Genomic DNA, 16,979 nt, shown 5'->3' on the forward strand with positions numbered 1-16,979 from the left:
TACTTCTTTCTTTCTTCCTTCTGTTTTCTTTCTCTTTTTCAGTCCATCACATTTTTGCAACTTTTGTTCCTCGCTTCCACATATGTCTATCTCTAACGTCCACGCTATTATCCAGTTCATTGTTCTCCTGGCCCCCTCCCCGTTCCCCGCTACCCTCCACACGGCGTTGGCAGTCATTTTGAACCAGCGCGTACCACTCAAGGCATCTCCCCACCTCATTTCTCGCCACGCGATTTACCATCTGTGAGCCCGTCTTCAACCTAATAAAACCCATCTAGCTCCTGACTAACAAGAAAGGGAAACAGTGTTCATTGTGGGGTTTTAGGAAAATGGCTTCACTAATCTGCGGGCTGCGAGTGGAGTGATTTATCGGCGGTTTTAACTGTGGGCTATGATTAGGGGGCTGGGAGTAAGTGCATTAGGTGTCTAAGTGTGGCAATAGAGTAAATAGGCGTTTTATTTATCGCAGTGCCAGCGGCCTCTTAGCGGAAGAGCGCTTTGCCAAATTGAAATATAGCAGAGTTTACACTCCTGATTAGAGCTGCAAGCGCAGAGCCCAAGGCCATCAGCGCTCGGGAGCCGCGCGCCCTGACACCTAATTGTCACTGGATTAATGTGCAAACAAGGACAGCAAACGGCAAGAACAAATAGCCCAGTGTCAAAGCTGCGGGTGGCACTGTCCACTTGCAGCGGCTGGGGGGCAAATCGAAGTTTATATCTCAAAATCCAGGCGATCAATGCGTCTGTTCAGAGGGCCAGCATAGGAAAGCGTGTGCCGGCGCAGCCTGGATATACAGAGGCAGGCCCGCAGCGAACGAAGCGCTATCCGAGCCCTGCTGAAATGTACCAAAGCCTGTTTAGAAAATACACAAAACCATGTACAGCTGAAGGGACACGCCGATATTAAAACAACACGTTCACAGTTCCACAAATGCACACGTACAGGGAAAGAAAACACTTAAGCCAGTGCACTTCCGAATGTCCCATCGAAGACAACCAACCACTGGTGTAACCGAATACAAACAATAAATGTTCGCATGAATGAACCCGGGCAAACGCAGAGGGAAACACAGTAACACTTGCGCAAAAGAATGCACACAAACCGTAAACGAACACGAGCAAAGCACTGGCTATTGAATATTGATCAACTTAAACTAGACTAAGGCAGAAATGACCACCTACATGAGGACCAAGTGATAAAAAGTACAGAAGCACCGCACGCACACGTATGGGACCAAACAGGCAAATAAACTAAAATAAGATATTCTCATAAATAAGATGCACATAATAAACAATAGCCAACATTTGGATGCATGAGCACACACCAACATAAACACCACCAATCAACTGAAAGAAAAACTGCACACATCAGCGGACACACGTACACATGAAACGTAACCAGAGAGTGCTGTACACACCCATCCAGACACAGTGGTGCTACAACGACTTTTAGACCGGGGTGCAAGCATAGAACAGTGTTTCTCATGAGACACAAAAAATGCTGCTAGAGCATTCACATTTAAAGGCCTCCCTTTATTGTTCATTCGCCACCTAAACTCTTTCATCCCTACTGGTCCCAGCGCCTCTGCCAGTCATGATGACGGACGAGCGTGCACATACATTCTCTTGTGAGTGTACATTCTAATATTAATAAAAATACAAATATGAAACATACTCATATTGTGCACACATATATTCATGGAAAGCAAAGACAACCGGAACACACATCATGCAGTACAGCAAGTTCAAAAAAGCAGATATTTACGTTGAACATTCTTTCACAAGTGGGGTATTCCGACATCAACACTTTACATGAACAAAATATGAGACACCTGCACACAGAGGCAGGCATAAGTACAAACACAGTAATCTGAACACAGATGCTCGCAGAGAAAACGAACAGTCTTCGTGATAATAGCAATAATAAATAATAAGAACAAAAGTAATGTAATAATATCTATCATGTGTGGTGTCGCTTCAAATAAGATCGAAATCGTATCTCTAGGTGTTTTAGTAGAAACATATTTTATCACCCTGTTCTGAAGCCCCCCTTGCACCTTTGGAAGTAGGAAATGCGTCCCCACAACAGGCGCTTTCACTTAGAGAGTTTTCAAATGTAAACCCAATGTACATAGGATAAAAACGCTCTCAGGATGTGATTATCTTCAGGCTAACACACGCATGAATTAAAACATCTTCCTTTCTTGAAAACACACAGAAACCCTGGTTCAGAGGCATAACCACAGGGTAACACAACCAGGGACCAAACAGTTGAAGGCTTGCCACGGCCACCTGCTGTAGGATGCAGGGCACACTTCGATTTCCAAAACTTCCTTCAGTCGTTCTAACGTGGATAGTTGAGTACAACTATATGTAAGTAATACAAACGCCTGATATTTACAACACTTTGAGATGCCACTTTAATTCGCGTAGAAGCTGCAGTTTGGTGTGCAATATAAAAACATTATTATTAAAACAGGAGCAATAGTTATGTATATACACACAAAGGCGGGACTATTTACAATTTATAGAAATGCCCAAAACTATACACTTGCATATCTGAATTTCCACAGAAACAAAAGTAACTGAGCATAAGAACAACTGCATGCAACATAGCACACAACAGAGTTTGCATATGCAGAGATAGATGACTATACTAATATACATTGTAAACATACATATGCAGAAACATTTGATCACATTACTGCAATTAACATTTAAACAGAAATATACACAAACAACTGTTCAGATAACTAGAAGTATATGTGTAATAAAAAGCATATATTCACAGAAGCATAACTTTAGCAAGCATTTGAGCAAAAAAAAAACAGAAAACACATTTTTGAAATGCTAACAGGTTTTCATGTGAGGTATATACGTTGTTTATTATGCTGTAAAGGTTGGTGTTGGTTGGAAGCATCCATGTATGTCATACAGGGATGCTACAGGGATGCATGAATTGTTTGATGACTATGGGAGCATTTGTGATGGGTAGGTAACAAGATGGAAGGGTGTGGTTGAATATCTGTAATTATGCAAGTGTGGGTGAATTAATGGATGCTTATTTCTGGGTTGATGAATGAATACATGAGTGTGGGTGGGTGGATATGTGCTCAGATACATGCTTGGGTGAGGATGGATGGATGGAGCTGGGTGGATTAATGAATGTAAATAGGGGTAGCTATGAGTAGAAATACGAGTAGAATCAAGTAGAAGTAGGAGTACATAAATGTAAGAGCAGATGTAAGTAGGAATATTTTTAAGTATGAGCTGGTAAATGTAAAAATAGGAGTGGAAGTATGTAGGTGTATGTTTAGAACTACAAGCACAGAAGGAAGAGTATACGAGTTATATTGAGTGGAAATAATTAGACCTGGAGTTAAGTAGAAGTAAGAGTAGACTTAATCACAAGTAAGTAGGAGTAATTAGAAGTAAACGTAGAAGTAACAAGAATTCTAAATTCATTCTCGAGCATCAATACATTGGAGTAATAGTAGGCATAAGTAGGAGCAAGAATATGAATATGTAGGAGTAGCAGTAAAATTAATTGTGAGTATAGAAGTAAGAACAGTAGCCAGTAGAAGTTTATATAGGGTAGAAGTATAAGCAGGAGCCCTAGTACGAGTAAAGATAGGAGTAAGTGTAGGAATACGAGTAATAAAACGAGTAATTATAGCCGTACAAATAAAATAAAGATTCAGAGAAATAAGACATGTAGGAATAATTTGGAGTAAGAGTAGGAATAAGCAGGAACATTTGCACACGAGAAGAAATAACCATATGCAGGAGACTAGGAATAACCAATAGTAAGCAAAACTACTGATTGTAAACACATAGATAGGAATACATGATTACAAGTACAGCTTTAAACATTACTACAAAAAAACAACTAATCAAATGTATGCAAAGGAATAATGTCACATGACTACACGCACATAGATGAAAATAAACAGAAAACCATTTACACAGTCAAACTGACAAACATTGACTACATGACTACAGCCCAGGGTTCCAAGAGAAGCCAAATCTGGCTTCTGCCCATCCTTGGCTTTCATAACGGACTTGACCTTCCTGCACAAGTGTTAGTACAACACCTTATGGAACACCCAACCCCATGTGACGTCTCCTACCTGTACTGTTTGTTAAATAATCACAATGTAAGAGCTTCTATATAAAAAAAAACAGCAATAATTTCTTAAACAGTATAAAAGGGCAAATATATACAAAAAATGGGTTGCAAAACAATTTCTATTAATGTATTTATTGGAGCTGAATCAAGGAAACACAATGAATAATATTATACTTTGTAAAAGTAGTACATGGATCTTTTGTTTCAATTAGTTCGTATGAGAAAGTTTGCATAGGTAATTTCTTCTGAAGTATACATGCATCAAAAGGTGTTTCAATTTATAATTTCTTGCTTTTTTGTTAGCAAATGAAGTTATCAGATGAGAAAAAGCTGTGCTTTTTAAATTTTGATGGAGACCACTACTAATGATATACGTCTCTCTTTGCTCATATTTTCGTAGCTATGGTTTTTGAGAATGTAAGAAATTCACTGAATCTCTTTCTTCTGTATTTCACTGGAAACTGGTTACATATGTTAAGCACTGCAGTTGAATAGTGTAGTGATTTGAGCTGCATGTCTTTATTACTATATTTACACTAAACATTATAATTGACTTCTAAATTGCCAGTTATTAATCCTTAATTCTTAACCTGTTGGAGGTTATGGCGATGACCGCCAGGTCTATAGGGCACACAACTAGGCGATGTGAACACAGAGGTCACTTACAGGCATCTGGCACAAAAGCAGCAGCTCTTGTGTGCTGCTCTGGTGCCCCCATCATACCCACTCCAGGTCAAACCAGGAGACTCTCCTGCTCTGGCCCCGGGAGAGGGGGGCAGGGAGGATGACAGTTCTGCAAATGACACAATTGTATCAGGGACACAATTAAATTATTTGAAGGACTAGCACCCTACTGAATTGGTGCAAGGTAGAATTTTCAAGTTTGGTCTCTAAAGAACTGTAATTTAAAACCCTCCTTAATGGTAACGCTGCATTTTAAGCCACTATTCTGAAAATGCCACTTTTAGAAAGATGGCATTTTCTTGTTCTAACCATTTGGTGCCTGCAGCCTGTTTCCTGGGTCAAGTGACTAGCTGTAGCTGACATTTAGTGTTAATGTATTGCTCCCAGACAGTAAGAAACAGGGAGAATATGTCTTGGCAGGATGGGCCATCTCTAACTTGATAGGGGCTCAGAGTTGTCACCTACCACATTTGCACATCCAACAGGCTCTGCCTCAGCACCCTCACAAAGGGTTTCACACTAGTCGTTTATACCCCCAAACAAGCTAGGGGCCAAGACAGGGAGGCAGGAAATTCCAGACACTTCTGTAGGGGAGAGCTCTAGAAGCTTCTCCTACTTCTAAGTGGGCATCTGATATAACTATTGGAAACTCAGACTGAACTCTTCAGAACACCTAGGTATCTGTGAATACTCAGAAGGACTGTTGTGCTTCTCTGCTGCAAGAAGGGCAGCAACTCTGCTGCCCTGCTGCCTGGGTGAGAAAACTAGACCCGCACCTTCCCAGGACTGCCAGACTGACTGCAATGGCTAGTTGGCAGGCCTCCTGAGCAGAGCCTCAGGGACACAAAGTGCTCCAACCACCTTCAACTCTGCACCTGGACTACATGCTGTGAGTCCTGCCCCCCAATTGGTGCAAGCCCAGTCCTGGACCTTTGTAAGTGGGCACAAAGATGCTCTGTCAGCCCAGCTGTGGTCCTAGTGGAACCAACATAGCATGATGCAACTCCTGCAGCCCCGCATTGGATCCGCTGCTGCGCAATGCATCCAGACATAGGATCTTGCAGCGCATCGCAGCAAGGACTTAAGGCAGTTTGTTCATTTGACCTAACTTGATCGGTGTATGCAGCCCGTGCTCCATCCTGGTCAGCCTGAACTTGTGACTTTGTACCAGTACGGCGTGACCAGTTAGCCACAGTGGATTCTTTGTGCTTTTAGGCAATATTTTTACCAATTTAAAATTGCATAGCTCCAGTTCTATTATTTGGATTGTTGTAGCTTGGTGTCAAATAATTTATACATTTTTACTCTATTTTTCTAAATTGGTGTGAGACTTTTTTGTGTTGTGTTTTCACTTTACTGCTGTTTGTGTGCAGCATAAATACTTTATACATTGCCTCTAAGTTAAGCCTGGTTAATTTGGGGTTTGCTTGTGTTTCACCCTGACAGGAATTGGGTCTGCTGCTTGCGTAGTGTTTCACCCACTCAACCATTAAACCAATTTCCTACAAATGTTGTTGGCTAAAGTTTGAGGTTTGCAAGGGTGTCTGGGTAAAAAAGAAAACTTGCACAAGATCCCCACAAGTCACACCACCCCTGACTCCCCCAGGTATCTAGTTTTCAGAAATGTCTGTGTTTGGTAGGTTTCGCTGGTTGGTGGCTGAGCTCTGGCCCAAACCCACAGCTACCCAAATTGCAAAAAAGGGCCAGTTTCGAGAAAAATGTGATCTGTCTATGGTGCGTTGTGGGTCTCTTCTTATCATGGGAGCTAGTCCCACCAACACAAGTGGGCTACTGTTTTTATCGGGAGATGTGGAAATGATGAGTGGTAGGCAACTTGTGGATCCCTGCAAATTCGGGAACTTTCCCTCACAGGAATGTGAGGAAAATGTATGTTTTTAGCCAAAGTTTGAAGTTTGCAGGGGGTTCTGCAAAAAAAGTGTGAGATCCATACAAGTCACTTACCTCCATCGGTTTCCTTATTACGAAAATACAAAAAAACAATCTCTTGTCTTATCCCCACAGTTTGTCGGCAACAATTGCTCCAGTTGCTGGTTTTGAGCAGAGTGTCTTATATGTCGGACTTCACCTCCACCTGTCACACTGGTTGAAAATCATCCAAAATGCTGCAGCTGGCCTACTCTTGAACATTCCTAAATATGAAAGCATTTTGATGCATCTTAAGACACTGCACTGGCACTCCATTAATAAAAGATGCCTATTCAAAGCGCTTTGTTTCTGCCACAAGCCAGTTCACTGTATTGTACACCGGAACTACATTTCATCCTTGTTCTCGAGGTATTTACATCCCATACTTCTAAGTTCCTCCACTTCCTAGTTGGTTTCTGTCCCTAGGTTTTGGAGAGCTGGTATTGAAGGGCGGTTCGTCCCTGTGATTACTATAAAAGCCTGGAAAACCTTCCTCTCACCATCCGTTCGGAACCATGCTTACTAAAATTTCACAAAGCCCAGAAAACACATTTGTTTCAACAGCTCTCTGTGCTTCTTCTTCTTATCTGAATTTCTATTACAGTCTAAGGGCCTGAGTCTCAGAAGTAGACTGACACTTTTGTGTGAGGTTACGATTGTTTGGTATTCACAAAGGTATTTGACAAGTAGTATCTTTATGATTATGGAGACCCCTGATTATTCACAGACTCTACATAACCCCCCAAAAAGACTTACCCCCTGGACTCCCCTGGGGATCTAGTTTTCAAAAATATCTGGGTTTGATAGGTTTCCCTGGGTGGCTGCCAAGCACAGAATCCACTTTGCAAACAAGGGCTCGATTTTGAGTGGAACAATTTGAGCCCTTTCATGACGTGGGTACTAGTACTACCCACACAAGTGGGGTATTGCTTTTTTTGAGAGAATTGTGGGGAAGCTAGGTGATAGGAAATGTTAGGATCCCTGCAGATTCCTGAACTTAGACTCACAGAAAAATTAGAAAAATGTGAGATTTTAGGCAAAGTTTGAAGTTTGCACCAGCTTCTGGGTTAAAAAAAACCTTATGCACTGCACACAAGTCACACCACCCTGAACTCCCACAGGTGTTTAGGTTTTAGAAATGTCTGAACTTAGTACGTTTACTTGGGCGGTGGTCAAGCCCTGGCCCAAAATCCATAGCTACCAACATTGCTAAAAAGGGTCAGTTTTGAGTGGAAAAATGTGATTTGTCTATGTTGCATTTTGGGCCCTCCCCAGTCGTGGGTGCAAGGCCAATAAACCCAAGTGGGATACTGTTTTCATCAAGAGACATGTGGGAACACAGAATAGTAGATCATTTGTTATTACCAATTGGAGTTTTCTGTATTTGTGGCTTGCAAATGTAAGCATGTGAGTAGGAAAGAACAAAGAAAAGTTAGTAACACTCAGAAAAAAAAGGGGCGCTCAGCGAATCTGGGGTAGGTAAAGATCAACTGTCACGTGGTGCTTCCAGGGAAAGGATGCGGTTACCAACATCCACAAGGCTCTACCTCAATAGAACCACAAAGAAAACAAATTCATCCCGAGCACTCTATTAAGTAAGTCTTTGATTGAAAAGGTTTGAAAGCTCTTTTTATCTTGATTGACACAAGCACCAAGTCCAAATTCAAATTCCGATATCCCGGAGTGGATGTTCCAACAACTTTTATTTCTTCACATTGAAGTTCAATCAATAGACAACTGGTATCTTCAAACGATGCAGCCAACACGTGTTTCGTCGTGATTATTGTACACACATTGACTTCCAGGGCTGCAACCCAAAAGGGAAAATAATAGCCATAAATATATAGGACCCCCTCTTCAACCATTGACACTTAGCAAATAGTAAGGTTTAAGAGTAAGTAGTAACAAAAGGTCCCAGTGGAAAATAGAGGAAACTTTGAAAAGAAAAGGAAACCTACACCAATTACCTGCATCACCCATTGCATGTGACACTATACATTGTCCTTAACCAGACAGACAAAAGGATCATTCACTTTTAGAGTGGTCTAAATTATTTATAAAAGTTAAGGTCACCTGTTTAATCTGTATATTCCTCATACAAATAATTCCTTTCAATATTAGGTGTCATCAGAACCTGCAAACGTAATGCAGCATAATCAATTATGTTGCCCAATAATGGCCACATAAGTTAAGACCAAGTCCTTTATTGCCAGCCTAGTTCACCATCTAAGAATATTTTAATCCCCACAGCATAGAAGTTACCTAAAACCCCTGTTTATATTAAGTCTTGTGTTTTCTTCACCAACACGTATGGAATAACACCTCACAACCACCTGGTGTTTCTAAACATCGTGAACACCCCAAAATATGTTTAAATAATTACCATCTGATCTGCATAATGGTCCAAATCCTGTCTTTGCAAATTCAATAATGTTTGGGAAACATCTTACCCACTTCTGTATAATGTTATAATCCAAAATCTAAAATGCAAAACCAAAGCAAATTAAGAAAACTGACTCATTATAAGTTTGCTCCATGTTGCCAAAATTCACAATCATATTATCCTACTCACCCTCTCTGCTTCAATCTTTGTGCACACCAAAATTCTCCACCCAATTTCTCACATTTCTTAAGTTTTCAGTATCTCCATTCTACAAAATAAATTAAGTATTTACTAAGTCTAGTTATATAACACAAGCACTTAGTACGATTTCGAGTTTGCATCCTACTTCATACTCACCAAAAGCGGTAGCGAGTATCTTCGCGTCCGTAATTCGGCGTTGTGCACAGGCGCCATCTTAACATGTCCTCTTATAGTTCTAATGCTAGGTGCCATCTTGTAATGTGCAATACTCTGCTAAACACCAGTAAACGAGTACCGCAATACACGTCCAAATGTAAATGCTACTTATAACCATTCATACCGCAACGGTTACTCCAAAGGGCAAAATCAGCTATATAATTTCTACTGAATAAACCACTATCGAAAACAGGCGCCATCTTAACATGTCTCTTTGTAGTACTTGTGTACGGGAGCCATCTTATAATGTGCAATCATCCGCTAAGCACAATAAACAGATGCCAGGATCCAAGCCCGAATATATATACACCAGTTGTAGTCACCAGTATCACACTAATTTCTCCAAACCGGGGAAACCAGCTGTATTGTTTCCTCCCGCCTTCGTTACATATCTCATTCTTTAAGTACGACATAGTCGCCATCATGTAATGTACAAATCAAACCAAAATCAGGAATAGCAAATAAGCCAAAGTCATCCATGTCAAATTCATCACATCAATTAATTTTTTTTTCAAATTACCCTACCAAAGATATAACCATCCCGACTACTCACACTGAATACCCCTAACATCTGCTAATATGTGTCAAATTTAGATTTGAGCCATATCCTGGCAACCACCCTATTATGGGCTACTTCCTATTCCAGCCCAAGTGAGGTACACAGAATCGATAGAAACTTGAACATCTGTGTGCCCTTCAGAAAAGAAGGAAGAGAGAGTGTACTTAACCCTTTCGATGCTCATGGCGAGCTCAGCTCGTCATGAGGCACGGTTGAGCTGTGCTTATGACGAGCTGAGCTCGTCATGAAACTATAGTATTCAAGCAAGTTCAGCACAGGAGGGGAAAAGTCACAGCAGCCAAGGTGTTAAATACTAGGGCAGTATTCTTGGTACATCAATGTGAAGCAAAAGAAGAAAGAAGAGGTTGCATATCGGTGTCCATGGCTGAAGGAAATTCATGTGTGCCACATTATAGGTAAAGATAAATTAACCATTCACAATGACAACAATATAGTCACTTGCCCCATACTTTCATAAGGGCAAATCTCCAAACTATACAGCATTATATATTATACAAAGCTCCGATTACAATAAGACACAGAGATCTTATTACATACATAGGAACCACAAATTACATACATTTCTTTATGCAGGGCTAAGAGAGCCGCAACAGGTTTCAACCCTTTGGAAACCCATTGCTAGCTAGGACACAAAATAAACATTAAACCACATTTGCAAATAAATAAATACTTAGACCTCAGTTCATAACAGAATACACTCATTATTCTTGACCCAGGAAGAATTGATACTCGTTATCAATATTCAAACCATCTTCCACTGCTCTAAGTTTCATTAACCAAATTACCTCCCTTCGTCTTAGCTTCAATAATCTATTGCCCCCTCGTAGGTCCTGTATAACATGATCAATTCCAAAGAAACTAAATATGTGCTCATCCATCTTACCAAAATTTTGAACAGCATGAGCTGCTATCGGGTATCTTGTATCCCCATTCTTCCACGCTCAAAAATGCTCAATCATTCCTTCATGGAGTCTCCTGATTGTGCTCCCAACATACATTTTTCCACAAGAGCAAGAAATAATATATACCACATAGGTGGTATCACAATTAATAAAGGTCTTAATCTCAAATTCTTCAGAACCATTGTAACAAAAATTAGTTACCTTCTTCCTCGCCCATCTACAGGAGCTACAGCGCCCACACTTATGAAATCCCTTAGTAGAGCTCGTAAGCCATATCGTGGACTTCTTTATAGGGTAACTTGGACTCAGATCATTAGAGAGTGTTTTACCTTTCTTGAAAGTAATACTAGGTATATCACTTACAAAGGGCTGAAGGTCCTTGTCAGCCTTAGGCAAATGCCAATGCCTGTTCAGTATTGAGTACAATTTATGACCCTCAGTGCTATAATTGGTAACTAGACGTATTTTATGCACTGCCTTGTCACTTTCTACCTTCTTCCTGGGTGCTAGGATAAGGGTTCTCTTTAATCCACGCAGCCTTTTCTTTGCTTTTTCAATCACATTACGGTTATAGCCCCTTGCCTCAAATCGTTTAACCATATCCTGAACATTCCTATGGAATTCCAAATCTTCTGAACAATTTCTTCTTGCCCTAACCATCTCGCCATAGGGTATCGAGTTTATCTGACCACTCGGGTGACAGCTTTTTGCATGTAATACAGAATTACAACTTGTTTCTTGCCTGTACATCCTTAAGCACAATTTGTTGTCCCTGACATACAATTCTATATCCAGAAAAGAGATCCTCTCTTGATTATATTGAGTCGTAAATCGTAAATTAACATCATTGTCATTAAGATAAAGGAAGAATTCTTGTAGATCATTCAAGGTCCTAGTCCAAATCACCAAACAATCGTCAATAAAACGACCCCAATAATGAATGAACTCCACCCACCTTTGTCCGCGACGGCCCCAGATCCACTCAGCCTCAAACCACCCCATAAAGAGGTTGGCAAAGGACGGAGCGAATCTGGAACCCATCGCCGTACCAAGGCATTGTCTATACCATTTATTGTCAGAGACAAATACATTATTTTTCAATACTAGTTCAGTCATGTCCAAGGTCATCTTGGTGTGTTCCAGCAATTCCACACGTCTCCTGTTGAGAAAGGTTTCCAGGGCAGCAATCCCCAAGCGGTGTTGAATATTTGAATATAAAGACACCACATCCAGGGTAACTAAAAACATACCCGGTTCCCAAGTCACATCTGTCATAATATTCAACACGTGTTTCGTATCCTGAATATGTGAGGGAAGATTAAAAACATATGGCCTCAAGAAAGTGTCAATAACTCAGAGAGTCTTTCTGTCGGGCCACCTATTCACGAAATTATGGGCCTCCCCGGTGGGTTATCTCTATTTTTATGAACCTTCGTAAGGTATATAAACATGGTGCCCGTGGAGATGATATCGACAGATAATTAAATTCATCAATATCTAACAATGATTGGTCGTACCGGAATTTTAGTTTTTCATTGATCTTCAATTTCAATCCCCTAGTGGGTTCTCCCTCAAAGAGTCATAATATATAACATCATTAAGTTGAGAGAGGATTTCTGCCGTATACTGGGTGGTATCCATAACAACAATATTCCCACCCTTATCCGCCACACGGATAGTAATCTCATCATTAGCTTTCAAAGTTTTAAGTGCTTTCCTCTCCCCAACTGTAAGATTATCAGACTTCCTAGGGGGACCACATCATCTTTGCTGTTTTATCAATTTGTCAATATCCAAATGATTTATAAAACGCATCTATGATGTTACCAGATGTAATTTGCGGGGTCCATTTTGATTTAAGCTTGAGACCACTGCTCTCACACAAAAATCTATTTACTTCTAGATCTTCTAATAATTTAGATATAGTGATCGGGTCTTCTTCATTTTCAGTCAGAGACAATAGCAATTTGGTTGCATTAATCCCCTCAATAGTCAGGTCACTCATATGTTTTATTTCACTTGTATTTTTCTCCTTCCTTGGTGCATGCACAAAAAACTTTTAATTTTCAAAAATATCACAAATTTGTAAACATCGATTTTTATCATATACCAATCAGGTGATACATTTGGGCAGAAGCCCAAAGCCTTCTTCAACAGTGTAACCATATCATGTGTCAACTCTAACGTGGATAGAATAATTATCTCTATCTCGTTATTAACAGATTCTTCAATATTTACAAATTCTTCCAAGATTTCGTTCTCATTCCTCGTCTTACTCCCTGCTGTCCCCTTACCTCTGGTACCTCTCCTTGTCTTGCGATACCCTGACCACGGCCTCTGGCTACTGTATCTCGATTCCCTATCCTCAGACTCTTCACTTCTTCTAAAAAATTATTCCCGATGTTAGTTACAGCTTGACCACCATCAACTTCCTCATTCTCACTACTTGATAGGTTACTCGATGAGGCGTCGGTATCTCTAATTGTGGGGGTAGTCACCTTCTGTTTTGAGTTTTGACCATGTTTCATAAGATAGTCAAAACGTTTAGCAAAAGTAAAGACGCATCCCGATTTATAATCATTCTCGTTGTGTCTTAACTTCCTTGCCTTCCTCTTCTTGATATCTGCTTGTAAGTCATTTAAATATGTATCTAAGATTGTATAGTTCTTTACAGTCGCTACTGGAAGGTTCATTTCTTTTATTTCATCTTCCACTTTTTGGATCTCAAGTAAAAGTTTGGTAATATTTCTCTCTGCATTCTCAATAAGAATATTCATCAGATTCCTGGAGGAGCTGATAAGTTCTTTCTCCCAAGTGGCTAGTAAGCCTGGTTCTAGATCTTCGTATGTGGGCATTATTTGTGATCTTAAACCCCTGGGTATCCTATTTAGGGCCAAATACTGCTTCAATGTTACAGCATCCCACCATTTATTAAGTTCCTGTCTTTTCAGAGACTCTAGCTTCCTAAATTTATCTCTAAGTCCTTCATCTTTGACAACCTTTTTAACACTGGTGGCTGTGCTAATAGATTCCCCTGCTATCAGGTTACTGAATAATTCCTGTGCCTCCTTATCTCTATTCATTTTCCCCTTTACGGCGGCTGCTCCTTACTGTATTATATACAAAGAAAGGTTGGTAACACTCAGAAAAAAGGGGGCGCTCAGCAAATCCGGGGTAGGTGAAGATCAACTGTCACGTGGTGTTTCCAGGGAAAGGATGCGGTTACCAACATCCACAAGGCTCTACCTCAATAGAACCACAAAGCAAACAAATTCATCCCGAGCACTCCATTAAGTAAGTCTTTGATTGAAAAGGTTTGAAAGCTCTTTTTATCTTGATTGACACAAACACCAAGTCCAATTTCCGATATCCCGGAGTGGATGTTCCAACAACTTTTATTTCTTCACATTAAAGTTCAATCAATAGACAACTGGTATCTTCAAACGATGCAGCCAACACGTGTTTCGTCGTGATTATTGTACACAAATTGACTTCCTCAGGGCTGCAACCCAAAAGGGAAAATAATATCCATAAATATATAGGACCCCCTCTCACAACCATTGACACTTAGCAAATAGTAAGGTTTAAGAGTAAGTAGTAACAGAAGGTCCCAGTGGAAAATAGAGGAAACTTTGAAAAGAAAAGGAAACCTACACCAATTACCTGCACCGACGAAACACGTGTTGGATGCATCGTTTGAAGATACCAGTTGTCTATTGATTGAACATCAATGTGAAGAAATAAAAGTTGTTGCAACATCCACTCTGGGATATCGGAATTTGAATTTGGACTTGGTGCTTGTGTCAATCAAGATAAAAAGAGCTTTCAAACCTTTTCAATCAAAGACTTACTTAATAGAGTGCTCGGGATAAATTTGTTTGCTGAGTAGGAAAGAAGGCATATTACAAAATGTCCCCTGAAACACATGACAGTATGGGTAACCACAAATTCAGAGGTGTACAAATAACCACTGTATCCAAATTCAGAATCCTGTGTACATTTCATAAATACATTGGTTTTCTTCATACCCATTTTTCATTCTTATATTTTACCACGTGAATTGCTTTATAGTCAGTGCACATTGAAAAATCCTTCAAAGCTGCAGCTCAGTTGTTGGCTCTGGGTATGATGTCCAGATTACAACCGATGCCCTGGCTGCTGGCGCAAGACGCCTCTTAGTTCCCATCTTTGAATAATTACAAAATAAAGAGACGGGCGCTGGAAGCAGGAACGTAAGAACAGGGTTTTATTTCTCATGAGGAGAGCCTGTCATTTCGGACACGCACACAGTGTCTTCAGGAGGTGCTCTAACAAGTTTCACTGAGGCTTCGTCTTTTATACACAGGTTTATGATGCACAAACATTCCTTATTGCAATAAAGACACTTTGAAGTACGAAAAGGCATGTTTGGAATCCCAGCTTCAGGCCAATTCTCATACCCTTCCTTGGGTGTCGTTCCCCCTCCTAAATGTAACAAGTGATTGTGATCTTGCAGCCGGACATTCCAACAGGACACGAGGGCAGGAGGGGGCGGTCAGATCTAAGGTTGAGCAGGCGATAAGATCGGGCACTTCAGTTGGTGCGTCACGTTTTGTTATGCGGGGCTAAAGGGGGGGGGGAAGGGGGTGGTAGTACATCCATGAGGCTTGGTCTTATGACTTAGGACCGGGTCGAGGGGCCAGGCGTGGCCGGGAGGGGGGATCATCAGAAGAGGGGAAGGGTGTTCCTGAGGGGAAATGCAGGGGGTGTGGGCCAGGCGGGGGTGTCATTTCCAGAGTAGGGTCACGCAGAGGAAGAGGGTCTTATGGTCTATGCATGAGAGAGCGGGGGTGTTCATTGCGCACGGGGGGGTGCTGGGGGTTTAACAAACGGGCAGAGAGGCCATGGTGCCTAAAAATGGCTGTCGCGTACATGCGTGCATGGGCCTACGCTGGCGGGATGATGCAGTCAATGCTTCGCGGTACTCGTTCTGCTTACAGAGAGGGGTATAGTGAACACGAATGAACGCCGCTTATGTACATATACATGGTCATTTTCCACAGTCGCCGCTTTTTAACATAAGTTAGTTCATTTCCATGATTATCATAACTAACGGGGCGCACATATAGCCATGTGTGGTCAATGAAATAGCGTTTGTCAGTACTGTCGGATTGCATATAACCATGTGCAGTCGAAGCGATAGACGAGGTGCAGTACATATGATTTTACATTTGTTGTGTTGTACATACGAGTCTAGAGATCGGTGTACTACTCAGTCGGGGTCAATCAAGGAAATGTTCTGACATATCATAGAACCATGTTCTGACTCTCTCTCCGGAGGTATCAATGTACAATTAAAAGTGACAGACAAAACATTTAGAAAGCAATACAAAGTGGTTGAGGGAGGAATTCAGTTCTATACAAGCAAGTAGTCAAGAGGTAGAATGTTCAAAAATAAAGGGGGGGGGTCTTCGCCACAGTGTCTTTTTAGCGGCGAGCCATCACTGGTAGGCTCTAGTAGTCCGTTGTCTTCCGTTGGCGCTGTTGAGCACCGGCGGTGGAGCTATAGGTCCAGCTCGGATCCAACCTTACGCGTCGCAGGGTGCGATCTGTCCTCTGCTGTTAGACCACAGTCCTGTTTCCTAACTAATCTTTTTTTAGGGGTGCCTCATGCTGGGCACCTGCATTTCTTTCTCCTTCCGTGGCAAAACCCTATTCTATCTAAATGCTGTTTTTCTTTTCCGAGTCAAAATCCATGTGGAAAAAAAGGGGGGGTGTTGCTGGATAACCGAGGGAAGAGAGGGCGGAGTGGGATCAGATCCTTGAAACCAACCAAGGGAGCAAAGGATAACAAGCAGGCAGGCCCATCGATCGGGCTCACAGGGGCGGGGACTTTCGGCACGAGTGGGTCAGCAAACAGGGGGCTTCAAGGCAGCCCTTCATCCTTTCATTTTCCGTGTTTGTGAGTGGTGCCTCGTC

Source organism: Lissotriton vulgaris, chromosome 3_1, assembly GCF_964263255.1.
Source record: "Lissotriton vulgaris chromosome 3_1, aLisVul1.2, whole genome shotgun sequence".
In the NCBI taxonomy this organism is placed as follows: domain Eukaryota; kingdom Metazoa; phylum Chordata; class Amphibia; order Caudata; family Salamandridae; genus Lissotriton; species Lissotriton vulgaris.